Genomic DNA, 12,912 nt, shown 5'->3' on the forward strand with positions numbered 1-12,912 from the left:
AACGTCCCCTCGTGCTCATTACTCTTTGCTGCAAGGCAAGTGTGGGACTAGGTCTGTCCCCCATGGACAGGAATCTTTTTTTTTTTTTTTTTTTTCTTCCCCTTGAAGTTATGTTGTGTAAGTAGATCACTCTTGAAGGCTCAAGCAAGACTGCCCTAGAATGGCTGCATTAGAAGCTGTTCTGTTTACTTTGGTTAAGTTCAAACAATAGTGTAAGACTTGAGTTTTTGGTAACTAATTTCCCCAGTCTCTTTCCAAGACTCTCCTAGAGAACACTACAGGAAAAACTTACTGCAGCTATCTATAAACGTCAAGAGTAAGAAGTAGCATGCGATAGCTGAAGTCTGAAGCTGGTCTCAAACCCAATCTAGCAATTAATGCTTTTCTCCCTTCCCTGCCCTCACATCCCTGGGAAGGTGGTAACTGTAAACATGCTTCTGAGCTGAAGTTCTTAGTGTTTAAATAAATATTCAAAAACTGTTACTTATTGAAACAAAAGTGCTCCTGAGCTTGTGACTGACCTCTTGAGCTCAACTTGCACAGAAGAGGCCAAGAGCTGTTTGTCAGTTAAGCAGGGGTTTTGCAGTGGCTTTCTGTTGGGGCCTGCGGACTTCCTCAGCGACTTGACCACACCAGTAGCCACGGGCTGTTTCAAAGACACCTCAAAGACGAAAGCAGACATCAGTTTTTCAAGCAAGGAGAGATTATACTCCCTATAATCACCTATCTGTAATGCAGCTCATCCAGTCCATGTCTCTAGACCTATGTATTCATGTTTGCTAGGCTTCCCTTCATTCAAAATTTTAGATTTTTTTTTCTTTCAGACCTGTAGAGGTACTTTACTTCTAGGCAGGAAAGCAAGAGCCCTGGGCTGAGTCTTTGTAGCTGAGCAGTAGGTGAGCTGCAGGTCCTTCCTGAAATTGCCAACCACATACTCTCATTTCACTTGAGATTTTTTATTGTATGGAAAACTGTCCAGAAGCTGGGGACAGGGGGGAAGCCATCTGATCCAACTCAGGGAGCACTGCAGTTGTTCTCACCTCTGTGGATAGAAATGTGGGGATGAAGGGCAAAGTCACAGTCCAGGGTCTTCCTTGGTCACTGTGCTCTCTATAGGAACTGTGCCAGAAAGAAGCTGGAAAGCAAATGCTAAACCTGCACAGAGCTGGCAGGCTGCTTACAGAGGGAGTTTAGCACCTAGGACAATTGGAGGACAAAGACCTTCCAGTGTTGAGCTTCATGTGAACTGAACTGATGTTCAGTGGTGTGAGAAGGTGGCACTTCCGAGTCTTCTACAGATTATTAGAACAAATCTGAACTCTGCATGAGCCATAAGGTAGAGGTGCAAGAGCAGAAGAGCTGGAGGGATGGGGGACACAAACAGCAAATTGGACACCTTTGAAAGAGTATGAATGGCTCCCTCATTGCTGTAAAGATCAGTTATAAGGGGCCAGCACCCCTCCTCTGAGCACTGCCTATAGGTGGGCTATATTGTCCCCCTGGAATTCAAGACTGCATGGTGATTCAATGGATGTGAGGAAGTGAAGGCTCCATGTGCAGGAGAAACAGAACCAGACAATAACAGAGGTGTGGGGGCAGTGGGACAATCAGTGAAAGGCCTGTGAGGGAGCAGAAGACACCAGATTTGCAAGACAGGGTCCATGCTCAAGGCATGGTGGGCAGGAGCTAGGGTGCTGCTACCCAGCAGTGTCTGTCCGCCTGGAGCTGGGACACACTCCTGCCTCCAGGGGCAGCAGCTGCTTGCAGAGCCTAGATCCTACCTCATACGTGGTTCTGGCACTCCAGCTACCTCCTCGGAGAAGGTCTGGCATGGTCACCTTGCCTGGGGCTTGATCTTGCTCAGATTATCCTTTAACAGCACCCCTGCTCCTGCTAGGTCTGTCTATGTGAGATGCTACAAGATCCAGCAGAACAGCTCCTTCCATCCCCATTCCCTGCCTGGACACAGATAGAGTAGCCATGAAAAAAGAGAAATTTGGGGGTGGGAAAACTCCCTCCTTCAAACTCATTTCAAAAGTGGCAGTTTGTTCCTGTCATTTTCCCATGGCAGCATTCTGCCTAAATGCTATTTGTGCCCCCGGTAATGTTTATTTAGACCTGGGTCTCTTTGAGGTCATCACCTCACTGTCTGTATAGCAGGACCTAGTCTGCCAATGAGCCAGCAGCTTTAGCTACTCACCTGATCGAATAATGTAAGAGGAGGCACTTAAGAGACATCTGTATAGTTGCTCCATGACCTGCTTTAATTCTCGGAGCTCAGGCCTTGCTGCTGCCATGTCTCCATCCACTTTGGGCCAAACATGGGATTTGTAGTCATTGCGGCTGTTGCAGTGAGACATGTGCCACAGAGCAGGACCCCTCTGGCAGAGCATCGAAGCCCCCTGCAAGTTAACGATAGTAGAACTGGGCACCAAAATGCCATTTTGAGAAATTACCTTAGGTGTATTACCCTCATCTGATCCCCTTCCCTTCCTGAAAGGGATCAACAGTGCAGGAGAACAGCAGCATCTGTTGCTGGAGAAAAAGCTCAAGGACAGTCTGCGTTAATCCTTCCTGCTGGGGCAGAGATGGGAGCCTCATCTCCTCGGGGAATCCCTGCTCCTTCCGTGACCAAGATGCCGTGAGTATGTGAGCAGCCAGCATGAAATGGAGGAGGAATTGAGCGGGGTACCACAACAGCGCCAGTACCTGAGCACATCTGCAGAAATTAAAGGAGCTGTTTGGGACAGAAGGAAAAATCCGGTTTTGAATAAGATTTTTTTTGCTGTTCAGTTTGGGAGGATCAGTCTTAAAGGTAGCACCCTAGCCAGCTGCCTTGGCCGCCAGGTAATCGGATGGTCGCCCGACTCGCGGTAGCGGCGACCACCTCCGCGTTCAGAGCCGCGAACAGCCTCCCTCCCTCCCTCCCTCGGGGCCGCCAGCCGGGCCGACGGCGCAGCGCCCCAGCGCGCAGCTCCGGCGCGGGCCTGCGGAGGAAGCGACGCCGGCCCGGCCGAGCCGCGGCTGCCGGCAGGGAGGCGAGGAGCGGCACGGCTGCCCCCGCCCGGGCCGCGGGGAGAGGCGAGGCGAGGCGAGGCGAGGCAGGTGCCGCGGGGCGGCGCGGCGCGGCCGAGGGGGGCCGGGCGGGCGGGCGGCGCGGGGCGGGCAGCGGGCCCGGCGCTGCGAAGGTGGCGGGACCTCCTCTTCCTCCCCCCCGCGCCGCTTCCTTTTATAGCGATGCGGCACCGCGCTCGCCGCCCGCCGCCGGCAGCCAACCTGTGGCAGTGACGCCGGCAACCCGGAAGGCCGGGCTGCGAGCCGCGGGCTGCCGCCGCCCTGCCCGCCGGCCCAGGTAGGCTGCCCGCCGGCCCGCGCCGCGCCGCGGGGCTGGGGCGGGGCGGGGGGCGCGCGCCGGCCGTTGGCGGCCGTTGGCGGCGGGCGCTCGCTCGCTCGCCCGCCCGCCTCGCCGCCGCCCGACGGGAGCGGGGGAGGGCTGAGGGGAATTGGGTGGCCGAGGGGAGCGGGGGGGAGCGGTGCCCGCTCGGGGCGGGAAGGCGCAGCCCTGCGGCGCCGGGGAGGGGGCTCGTCGCTGCCGCCGCCGCCTCCCGGTGCCGCGGCCGCCTGCAGCGAGGCTCCGGGGCGGCGGGCGGGCGGGCGGGCACGGCCCCTCGCCGGTGCCCCGAGGGGGGGCCGGGCCTCGCAGCGCTGCAGGGGCCTCTTCCCCCGGCCGCGGCGCCGTGGGGCCCCCGGGCAACGGCGTTTCGGGGCAGGAAACGCATCCTCGGGGCAAAAGCCCCGGGCTGGAGCTGGGGCTTGTGCGCTCTGTCCCAGCCCCGGAGCTGCCTGAGCCCGCTGCCTCAGTTTCCCCCTTTTTAGAAGGGGGCAGCGAGACCCCCCCCACCCCCGTGCCAGCGGGCACAGAGGTGGCCTGGCCCGTGTCTGCGAGGGGGACTGGAGGTGACTCGTTTGGGAAGTGAGATGCCCCGAGCGCAGAAGCTGGTAGATCCTGGCCCTCCAGTGAGTGCAGTAACGGTCCTAGCACCCATCAACACGCTTTCCAGCAAAAAACAGCTTGGCACCAAGCATAGCACCAAGATTTGGTGCAGCAGCAGTAAGCTGAGGTGGTTGGTTTTTGGAGGAAGTCACAGTTTAGTGTTGTATCGCGCGTCCGTGCACAGTGGCGTCTCCGATGCTGTTTATGGTTGTTCAGGGTGGTGGTAAAGATGTTGGCGACTTTGTGCGCTGGCCTAGGTGGGGTTTCATTTGATTATCCCTCTATGCTCGGACAGATGCCAGGCTCGAGACTTTCCAGTCGTCGTTGTTCATGCAAATCTTGCACCTGTTACTAAGTGAACATGTAAAAGTGCAGCCCAACAGCCAAAAACGTGTTGGGCTGGCCAGCACAGAGGAAAGAACTTCTGCTTTAAGGGACTCTGTACTTCCTTGTCTGGGGAGGAACAGTGGTGTGGTTGTGATCCTGACTATGTGTGAAAACTACCTCAGTCTCTTAAGCAAGTTTATAGCGTTTCAAAAGGATTAATGGTGAAATACAGAGGAAATAGCACAAAGCAACCCTTAAACCTTGAAGATTAACTGGCTGTGTGGTTTAGAGCTACGTTATCCTTTTGCCGTTTAAAAATGAGCTCTTATCTCTGAAAAATTAATGGTTCTTTAAGTATAAGTGAGTTCAAAAAGGCACGATGGGCATATCTTTTATTCAGGGTTTCATTAGGTGTCTGATAAAAACAGGAGAGAGCCCCTTTTTTCATCAAAACAAGGCAAACTGCATATTTTCACCCCAAACAGAAAGGTATTCTGAAGGGACCTGAGGTTTCGGAGGAAGTGCAGGGATGTCTTTGTTTCAGGGCTTGTGTGAAACCAGGTCCGCTGGCAGACTGTTGAAGCTGGAGGATGACGGCCCTGCCACTGTGGGGAGGGGAGAAGCCTTCGAGGTGCCCGCCTGAGCTCTGAGACCCTCCTGGGTGCACGTGGCGGGGGCACCCTGGATCATGTTGAGTCAGGAGCTCCTACCCGCTGCTCCACTTGTGTTCGCGTCAAGCATCGATCAGAGCAGTAGCCCTAGTTAGTGCATTTTCCCTGACAGCTGGTGGCAAGCTTTCTCAGGGTGCGCAGCATAAAATACCAAGTGTCAGTGATATGGGTCCATGACTCAGAAGGAGAAGCCCTCCCAGGCTGCTTGATAAAGTTTCTGAGCGGGTCTCAGGCAGAGCAGTGCTCTGTATGGAAACTGGGAAGTGCTCTGGATCCAACAGAAAAAGGCTCGGGAACAGCAGATACTTTTAAAAATGTTTCCAGTAAAGTTTAGAGCATCTGTTTCTTTAAATGAGATCGATGGTTCGGATTGCTCAGCAAGGAGCATGTACAATGGATTTTCAATAATGTACACAGCACAGCTCAGGCTTGAGGAAAAAATAATTGGGCTTCATTCTGTGCCTCTAAATGTGAGTGTGCCCAGTAACAGCAGCGTAAGAAGTTGATGTGCTGAAGGAAGTTAAAAGCTTAATGCAGCCCCTAAGTGTAGGAGGGCATGGCCACACTTAACTGCTATTTCTTTTTACTCAAAGGTAGCAGAGGATAAATAGTAGCTTGTTGGAGAATAAAGGCTGATGTTTAACTGAGAGATTTCCTGTGCTTGTTGGAGAAGAACAAGGGCAAGAGCATATTGAAAGTAAAAGCATATTTCCTGTGAAAAACTTCTTGCTGAAGTGGAGGACAAGACCATTTTAGAGCTAAAGTCAGAGCTGTGGTAATTCAGGCCAGCCACACTGACATCTGAATGGGGCTCATCCGGTTTGCCTGATGCAGAGTGCAGGGTACTGAGCACTGGCCAGCCCAAACCTGCAAATGGGGAACAGGCGCAGCATCATGTGCTTCTCTTGCTTCACTAACAACAGGAAGAGAGTCTGTTGTTCCCTCTGCCTGCACATAGCCTCGAGAACTTGATTAGAGACTGCAGGTTGGTTTGTGTGCAGGTAGAAACTGGCCTGGTCTGCTGGGCTACACACATGCTCCAGAGGCTTAGCTGAGTGTCAGTGCAGGTCTCTTGTTTGCCCGAGCAACACACATTCAGGGTGTGACCACATCGTTGGTAGCAGGACTGTTTCTGCCAAGCTGAAGGTCATTTCTGCGGTGCCTGTCTCAACTCTGACTTAGAAAGGCTTGTCTCTGAGGTTAGCTCAGACTAGGACCTATCTTCCTAATCATCTGGTTTAGGTTTTCCTTTAGTGCTTACCATGGCAGTGAGCTTACTTATCTGCTGAATTACTTCTCTTGCAGACCTATACAGTTCCACCAGCATCTGACCAGGGTTGCTGATTCTTAGATGCTCAGATTGCTTAGATTCTTAGTCTCGCTCCCACAGGAGCCCAAGGCTGGGCTAGGAGAGAGCCTTGGAGAGCTGGGAGCGGACCGCAGTGCTGACAGTGTTTTGGAATACAGTTGTTGGAGCAGGGATTTCAATTCTGCAGTCAGGCTATATTTCACAATGGGCAGAGAGCACTTTGCCCAGTGTCTACACTTACTCAGCTATTCAAAACCTTTGTTCTGTGCTTCTCTCATCTCTGTGTGGAGCTTGATAGAGTTTGGATTTTCTTTTGGTGCCTGAATTCTATGACTGTCCTTGCTTAGTATATTTTTTAAAATCATTCTCCCCACAGGTTTTTTTTGGGGGGAAAAAAAAAGTACTGCACTCATGCTTATTCCCTTAGGATCTTTCTACACAAGAGATGCTGAGACTGAATGTATGAGTGACCTTTATGGTATCAGGTGGGATAAGTCTAATAGATAGCTTTGGTTTCCATTCCTAGCAGGGTTTTTTTTTCCTTACATGATGCAAGCTGCATCTCTCTCATAAAAAAAATTATTATTATTTTTTTAATGCAGCTTTTGATGATATCTGCTTTAGAAATGCTGTAGCATCTACTCCAGGGTATCTAGTGGATAATCTCTCCTTTATTTCTCAAAGGCGTACTGGATAGAAAGGGAAGAATATGAAATCTTCTAACAGCAATAGAAAATTAAGAATTTTATCTGAGTCTCACTAAAACAGTTTTTTGTCTCAGCCGGAATTGGGAACCACCCCTGCATCTGCCTTGTTCCCAGTGTTGAGCTCAAACCTCTCGGCCACAACCTTCTCTATTGAAGAAAAAATTATAGTCACTACACATAATCTGTGCCATGAAAATCTAATCTGTGACCTAATTTGCTGTGATACCATGAAGAACCTGTCAGTAGCAATCACTGTAACGCATGGAGCAGATGCACGCTCTGCTTTCCAAGAGCTTGCAGTTAGAGTAACCTCAGAGGGAGCAGCGTAGTGGCAAGTGCGTACACTGGGAATCCTCCACTGCCAAATTTGGGAAATAATATACAGAGAGCTCTCCCATTGCTTTAGTCTTTTAAAATTAAAGTAATAAAGATAATGGTATTACATGTAGAAGTGAATCTCTTCTACAAGCGGTCCCTGCGGAACAGACTGGTTTGACCTATGAGAGCAGGAAGACAAGATGCAACTAAAATTGGACACTTTTCTGGTGTGTTGTAACAGCTGTTTACCTGATAAGTGTTCGTACAGCTTCTCTGTGGCAGTGACTTGGACACAACCAACTCGCTTGGTGAGCGGTTAGAGGAGCGACTTGCTGGAATAACTTCTTACCAGTGTGAGTTGGGGTTTTATGGGCTGATTCTCAGAGGTCAAAATTTGCTGACTTTGGTGCCAGTCCCTTTTGGTCAAATTGTCGTTTAAGGGGAAACCAAGATCTTCTATGGTTTGTTATTGAAACCGTATCACTGCCAATCTTTCTTTGCAAGCCTGAACAAAGAAGGAAAGTTTTACAGGTCAGGAATGCAGCAAATAGGCTGATAGACTGTAAATCATGTTCCTAGGTCCTAGCCCTGCTACATCTGGCAGTGAGACAGCTTGACTGAGGAACTACTGCTCTATCAAAAACTGACAGAAGAGCTGGACTTCCTGTTTGATTGTTCTAGAAATAACAGTTCCTTTAAAAAACACACATATATATATATATATTTAAAATGCTTTACTTGAAACTACTAAATTGAAGTGTTCAGGGGCATGCTGTCTATTACTAACTGCTAGGATTTGTGTCCATGCTTAGTGAGAGACCATCAGTTGCTTGTTTTAGGCTTTGGGAGCCTTCTAGTTACTAGCTTGGCTTTAAGATCTGGTGAACTGTGTCTGAAATCAGCACTCCGTGGTCTTACGCCTTCCTGTTGACCCTCATATGAGGCTACCTGTGCTGCTGTTCGGGCAGTAGCTCTCAAACCTATTGGTTTGAGCCTCCTCTTTATTTTCAGTGCTCATCTGCCTCCTGTTCCCCAGCATGCATTAAGGCATAGAATACATGTATTTGCATATTACTTGATAAACTCAGTGTCCGTTTACCCATGCTGGGCACTCGGTGCTCACATTTCAATGTGGTGGTGGTTGATTTCTGCTCACTCCAGGCTTTTCCCTCCGCCCACTCACTTCCTTGTCGCAAATGTTTCCTCGCTTCACCAGTTTTTCACCCATATTTTGTGGGCAGGAATACCACCCCTTCCAGGCAGGCTCAGCACTTCGTCTGCCACTCACCTCTGCAGGAGGTGGGAGCCGGATCTGTGCGCGAGGGGAGGAGCAGAGGCAGGGGAAAGGTCCTGCCCGCACAGGGGCAAAGGTGTGGAGGCAGGGAGAGGGGGTGTGGGATGCAGGTGTGTTATCAGGAGAGCGGGAGCAAACACAGGCAGTGGTTATCGGGGGTATGTATGGGCCGAGGGGATGGTTATGTGCATGTTCAGGGACAGCATGGGGTAGAGCCTGATGTCCGTGAGTGTACAGAGCTGGGCGAAGGCATTTGCATAGGGGTGGGGGGGGGGTGTGGCAGGGGGGGATCCGAGAAGGTAGGGTGCGTGCTTCAGACCCAGTCGAGGGCGTCCTCCTAGCAGAGTGCAGCCAGGCCAGAGGCCGAGCTCCCTTCCTCAGCCCAGCACGCACAGGCTGGTCTGCTTCAAGGACTCTCTCTCGGACCTTAAGAGCATCTTTTAGCACGCATTTTATCTATCTGCTTCTTATTTCTAACAAAAGTTTCCCACTTCCGCTTGGACAACATCTATTTCTCAACCACACTGGGTGCGTCTGGCAGCTCACAACCTGTCAAAATGGAGAAAAAAAATAAACCCCTATGAAAATAACTTTTCTGTGGTTTTGAATTAGACAATGGCTAAAATTAGTAAGAACAGGCCTACCTGTGGCTATCCAAAGCCTAGTGAGAATTCATGTTCTTCTGGCTGCTGAGAAAGGCAAGCGAAGGTTTGCAACTTGCACTTCCTTCTCCTTGTCCCACTCTTGTCCTTGCAGCTTCTCTTCCCCTTCGAGCTCAGTCAGTAGCTGGTGGAGAGCTATGCAAATGCTTCTCTGTGCCGATACTAATGTCACTTCCAGCACTGTGAAATGTTAACAATACCCACAGTGTTTTAACCACTCTCCTGTAATTTTTATGTTTGACTGTTACAAATGCAACTTTGGACACATCGTACTGAGGTTACTTGTTGTCAGAGCCCTGAATCTGGCCCGAGTCACGCTCTGAGGCCTGGTTCTACCTGCAGTTTCCTCTGCGAGGAGGTACCCCAGCCACTCATTCTGCTTTCCTCTCCCCAGCTGCAGTTTGCTCTCCTCCCCTGTACTTGTGTTGCTATTAATGGGGCTGCAGTATAAACCAGTTGCTGAAATAGTTCAGATTACAAGAATAACTCTAGATTTTTTTGGTTCTTTAAAGGTCCATTTTTCATTTTATATCCTGGCATAATTTTGATTTGCAGCATGACCTACACATACAGTTGTGCTTGGACAAGTAAAAGAGGGCAGTACGCTTGTGGGAAAGGGTGGAAACTTCCCTGTGGAGGGGAAAAAAGAAATGAAAAAAGGATCCTGAGTTGCTGGGGAGGGGGTAAGGGTGGCTAAGTTGCTTGGCCATGCTGGTGGAGGTGACATGCTGATGACAATCTTTGCGGGGGGAGAGAAGTGGAGGGACAGAAGATTTTGAAGCCCAGAACTGAGAGAGTTGTGGTCAGGGTTTGAAACTATTTAAACCCAAAATGGAGAAAGGGCTCAGAAGCTGAGTTTTGACTTAGGTGTACAGGCAGCGGGCAGCTGGGATGGCCTGCCAGGAGGCCGCAAGGGGCTTTGCCTCCCTCTCTCCCCCTTTGCTTTGGGATGCGGTCCACACCCCTGGTCTGGGAACCACCAGGTTAGGCCCTGCCACCAGTGCCAGAGAGAAACTCCTAGGAGTGGATATTCTTCTATGCCTAACCTATTCAGAGGAGTTGGAAGTCACTTGGAAATCAAAATTAAACAGTACCTCAATGCAGGTTTGAAAAGTTTACTTGGAGGGCTGGCGTTGCTCCAGCGCGGTTGAACTGATGAGCTCCCTCCCGTAATAACGCAAGACAGAGGCCTTGGCTCAGCTGTCGGCAGCGACTGCAGCACTTTGTACATGGCAGGGCTGGATTCCTGCCCCCTCACACTGCTCCCGCTTAAAAAGTGCCGGGGGCAAAAGCAGGGAGGGCTGGACTATGTTGCACACGTTGCTGCCCAGCAGCCTCTGGTAGAGATCACGCTGGAGGCTTGCCGAGTGTCTAGGCTGCTGCAGGCCAGGGGCAGTGCTGAGGGACCGTCCGAAAATGGGAACAGCCGGTGCGTTGTTCTCTGGAAGAGCAGCAGGAACCTGGGATTAGCTTGTTTCCCTGAGCTGCCCCATGGAGACACAGTGCAGAACCTGCCTCTTTAGGCAACATCCAGAGGCGCATTCCTGTTCGCTCCCGACGCTGCAGAGCTGCTGTCGTTGTGGTGGAGTTCCGTGATAGATGATTTATTCCCCCACAACTCAGTGTCTTGCCAGAGACATTGGGACAGGGAGTGGTGTGATGGTGAATCCCTCTTCAGCCTGCAGATTCCTGGAAGGATTTTGTTTTTCATGGTGGTAGGTCTGGATTAATTGACAAAACTTAAAAGAAAAAAAAATGGGAGCTCAATTCCAAAGAGTGTTTTGCCAGTCACATAACTGAATAGGGCAGATGCTCCTGCCTTTGAATCCAGAGATGGCTAACTCCCTCTGAAGGACTGGCTGTCTGACCAAATATGATCTTCTGTGCATTAGTAGGTCTGTCTGGCATCCTGCTTACATTGAGGCCTTAAGAAATATTTACTGTATGTGGCAATGTTCTCTTGTTAGTGTGCTTTGGGTATCACAGATTGCCTTAGGGCATTGCCAGTGGATATCTGTCAAACTAGAACATTGGTAGGATTCCCTTTGAACGAAGAAGCCACTCAAATGTCTATTTAAGGGTTAGGACCAAGTTTCTTTCCCAGGATTACTGCTTTGAAAGGAGCCTGTCTGTTTTAGGAATGGCTCCAAGTTGTAAAACTTGTACCAGGATTTCTTGCACCCAGAATCCACAGTTGATCAGACATCCTCGTTATTGGTGTTACTACTATTGCTTTTAAGAGCAAAAATTGCTTTAGGTCCATTGGCACCTGTTCTAGGTTGCTGTTAACTGCTGTATCCCTGATCTAACGTGAATCAGAATGCCTCTAAAATACATCTGTGCGTTTGAGGTATGATTATGCCTAAGACTCATAGTAGCTGCTGTGCATACAACAAATGGTCTTTTTAATTTGTTGCAGTTCTATTTAATCTTGTCATCTTGCCTTTTTTTGTAATTTACTTAATGTGAGAAGCAATTGGTCAATGCACTCTGTAGTAACGCTCTGCTGGAGAACGGTGGTCGGGCTGAGACTGCTAGTCCTCGCGTGCTTTTGCACAGGGCTCTCATGAGACTGTTTAAATAATCCAGAATCAGTAAATACTTCTCTCCATAGAGTCTTGTGGCACATCAGCCTGTTTGAGAGAGCAAGAGAGGGGAGTCAAAGGCAAATACTATGTTCAAGCGAGCATGTCCTGTAGGAAAGGACTGATTCTGAAAACCTTGTACCCCTGCTGTTGCCGCTGGGCAGGCTCAACCATTTGATGTTTGTGGCTTGTCCAGAGCCCTTGGAGAGGACAGTCTGATACAAGGCCACCAAAAGGATCACAGCCTTCCACTCCCGGGGTCGTTAGTGTGTTAGCTGATGCTTCAGAGGGTTTGCGATGTTCCTAGGCAGTTGTTTTCATAGAGCTGAACTGCCCTTGACTCATTTGCATAATGCGTAGGGTTTGGGCTTTTCCTCTTCCTCTTCATGGTATTAGGTACTGTTTTATGTGCGAGTATCACTCGCACAAACTTGGGCACTGACTGAAACTTCCTCTAAGTAGTGGCTCACAGAAATGCAAATTCCTCTCCCCTAGCCTTGCTGGGGAAGGGGAAGGGCAGAGACTTCTTCGTGGGGTGGGGAGGACCTCAGAGAGGAACTGCCAGTGTGCTTGTTCTCCATGTTCTCCTCTACGAGTTCCTCGTGCATGAGCTTTGCTGAGCTCCCCCTGCTGTGGCACGTTCACCAGATGCTCTCCTGGGAGGCAGCTGTGGTTTCTGCAACAGGGGACGCTCCTGTGCACTCAAGGGGAGCGATCCACTTCCTATGAAGTTCCCCTGTAAAGTAACAGAATAAATGCACCATCTGAATTACAGCTGCCGTGCTGGCATGCCATTGCCTCTTGGCAGCCCTGTCACGGGGGAGTCTTTGGGGGCAGCCAGAAGGTGTCCTTGCTGCTGAGGGAAATGCAGAGGTGGCCCCCAGTTGCTCTGCTGGCCGGGATGCTAGAGCACAGGGAGCAGACGCTCCTTTTGCTCTCTTGTGCTGGGGAGCTGGTACCACCTATGGAAGTGCAGGCAGAGGGGAGAAGGGTGAGCCTTGCTTCTGCCAGTGCACTGCAAGTTCTGGGAGAAGCACAGGCGTTG

The 12,912-nt window shown here is 50.5% G+C and overlaps 1 protein-coding gene across 2 annotated transcripts in view; it reads left to right on the forward strand.

Annotated features, from left to right (window-relative positions):
* Positions 1-3,202: 3,202 nt before the first annotated feature.
* Positions 3,203-12,912, forward strand: part of CYRIB (CYFIP related Rac1 interactor B) — a 98,065-nt gene continuing 88,355 nt past the window's right edge. For both annotated transcript variants that reach the window (XM_067290157.1, XM_067290158.1), the window contains exon 1: positions 3,203-3,352. The gene's annotated coding sequence lies outside the window, so the exon portion shown is untranslated. The remainder of the gene's footprint in view (positions 3,353-12,912) is intronic.

This window comes from Apteryx mantelli, chromosome 2 (genome assembly GCF_036417845.1).
Source record: "Apteryx mantelli isolate bAptMan1 chromosome 2, bAptMan1.hap1, whole genome shotgun sequence".
Classification (NCBI taxonomy): Eukaryota; Metazoa; Chordata; class Aves; order Apterygiformes; family Apterygidae; genus Apteryx; species Apteryx mantelli.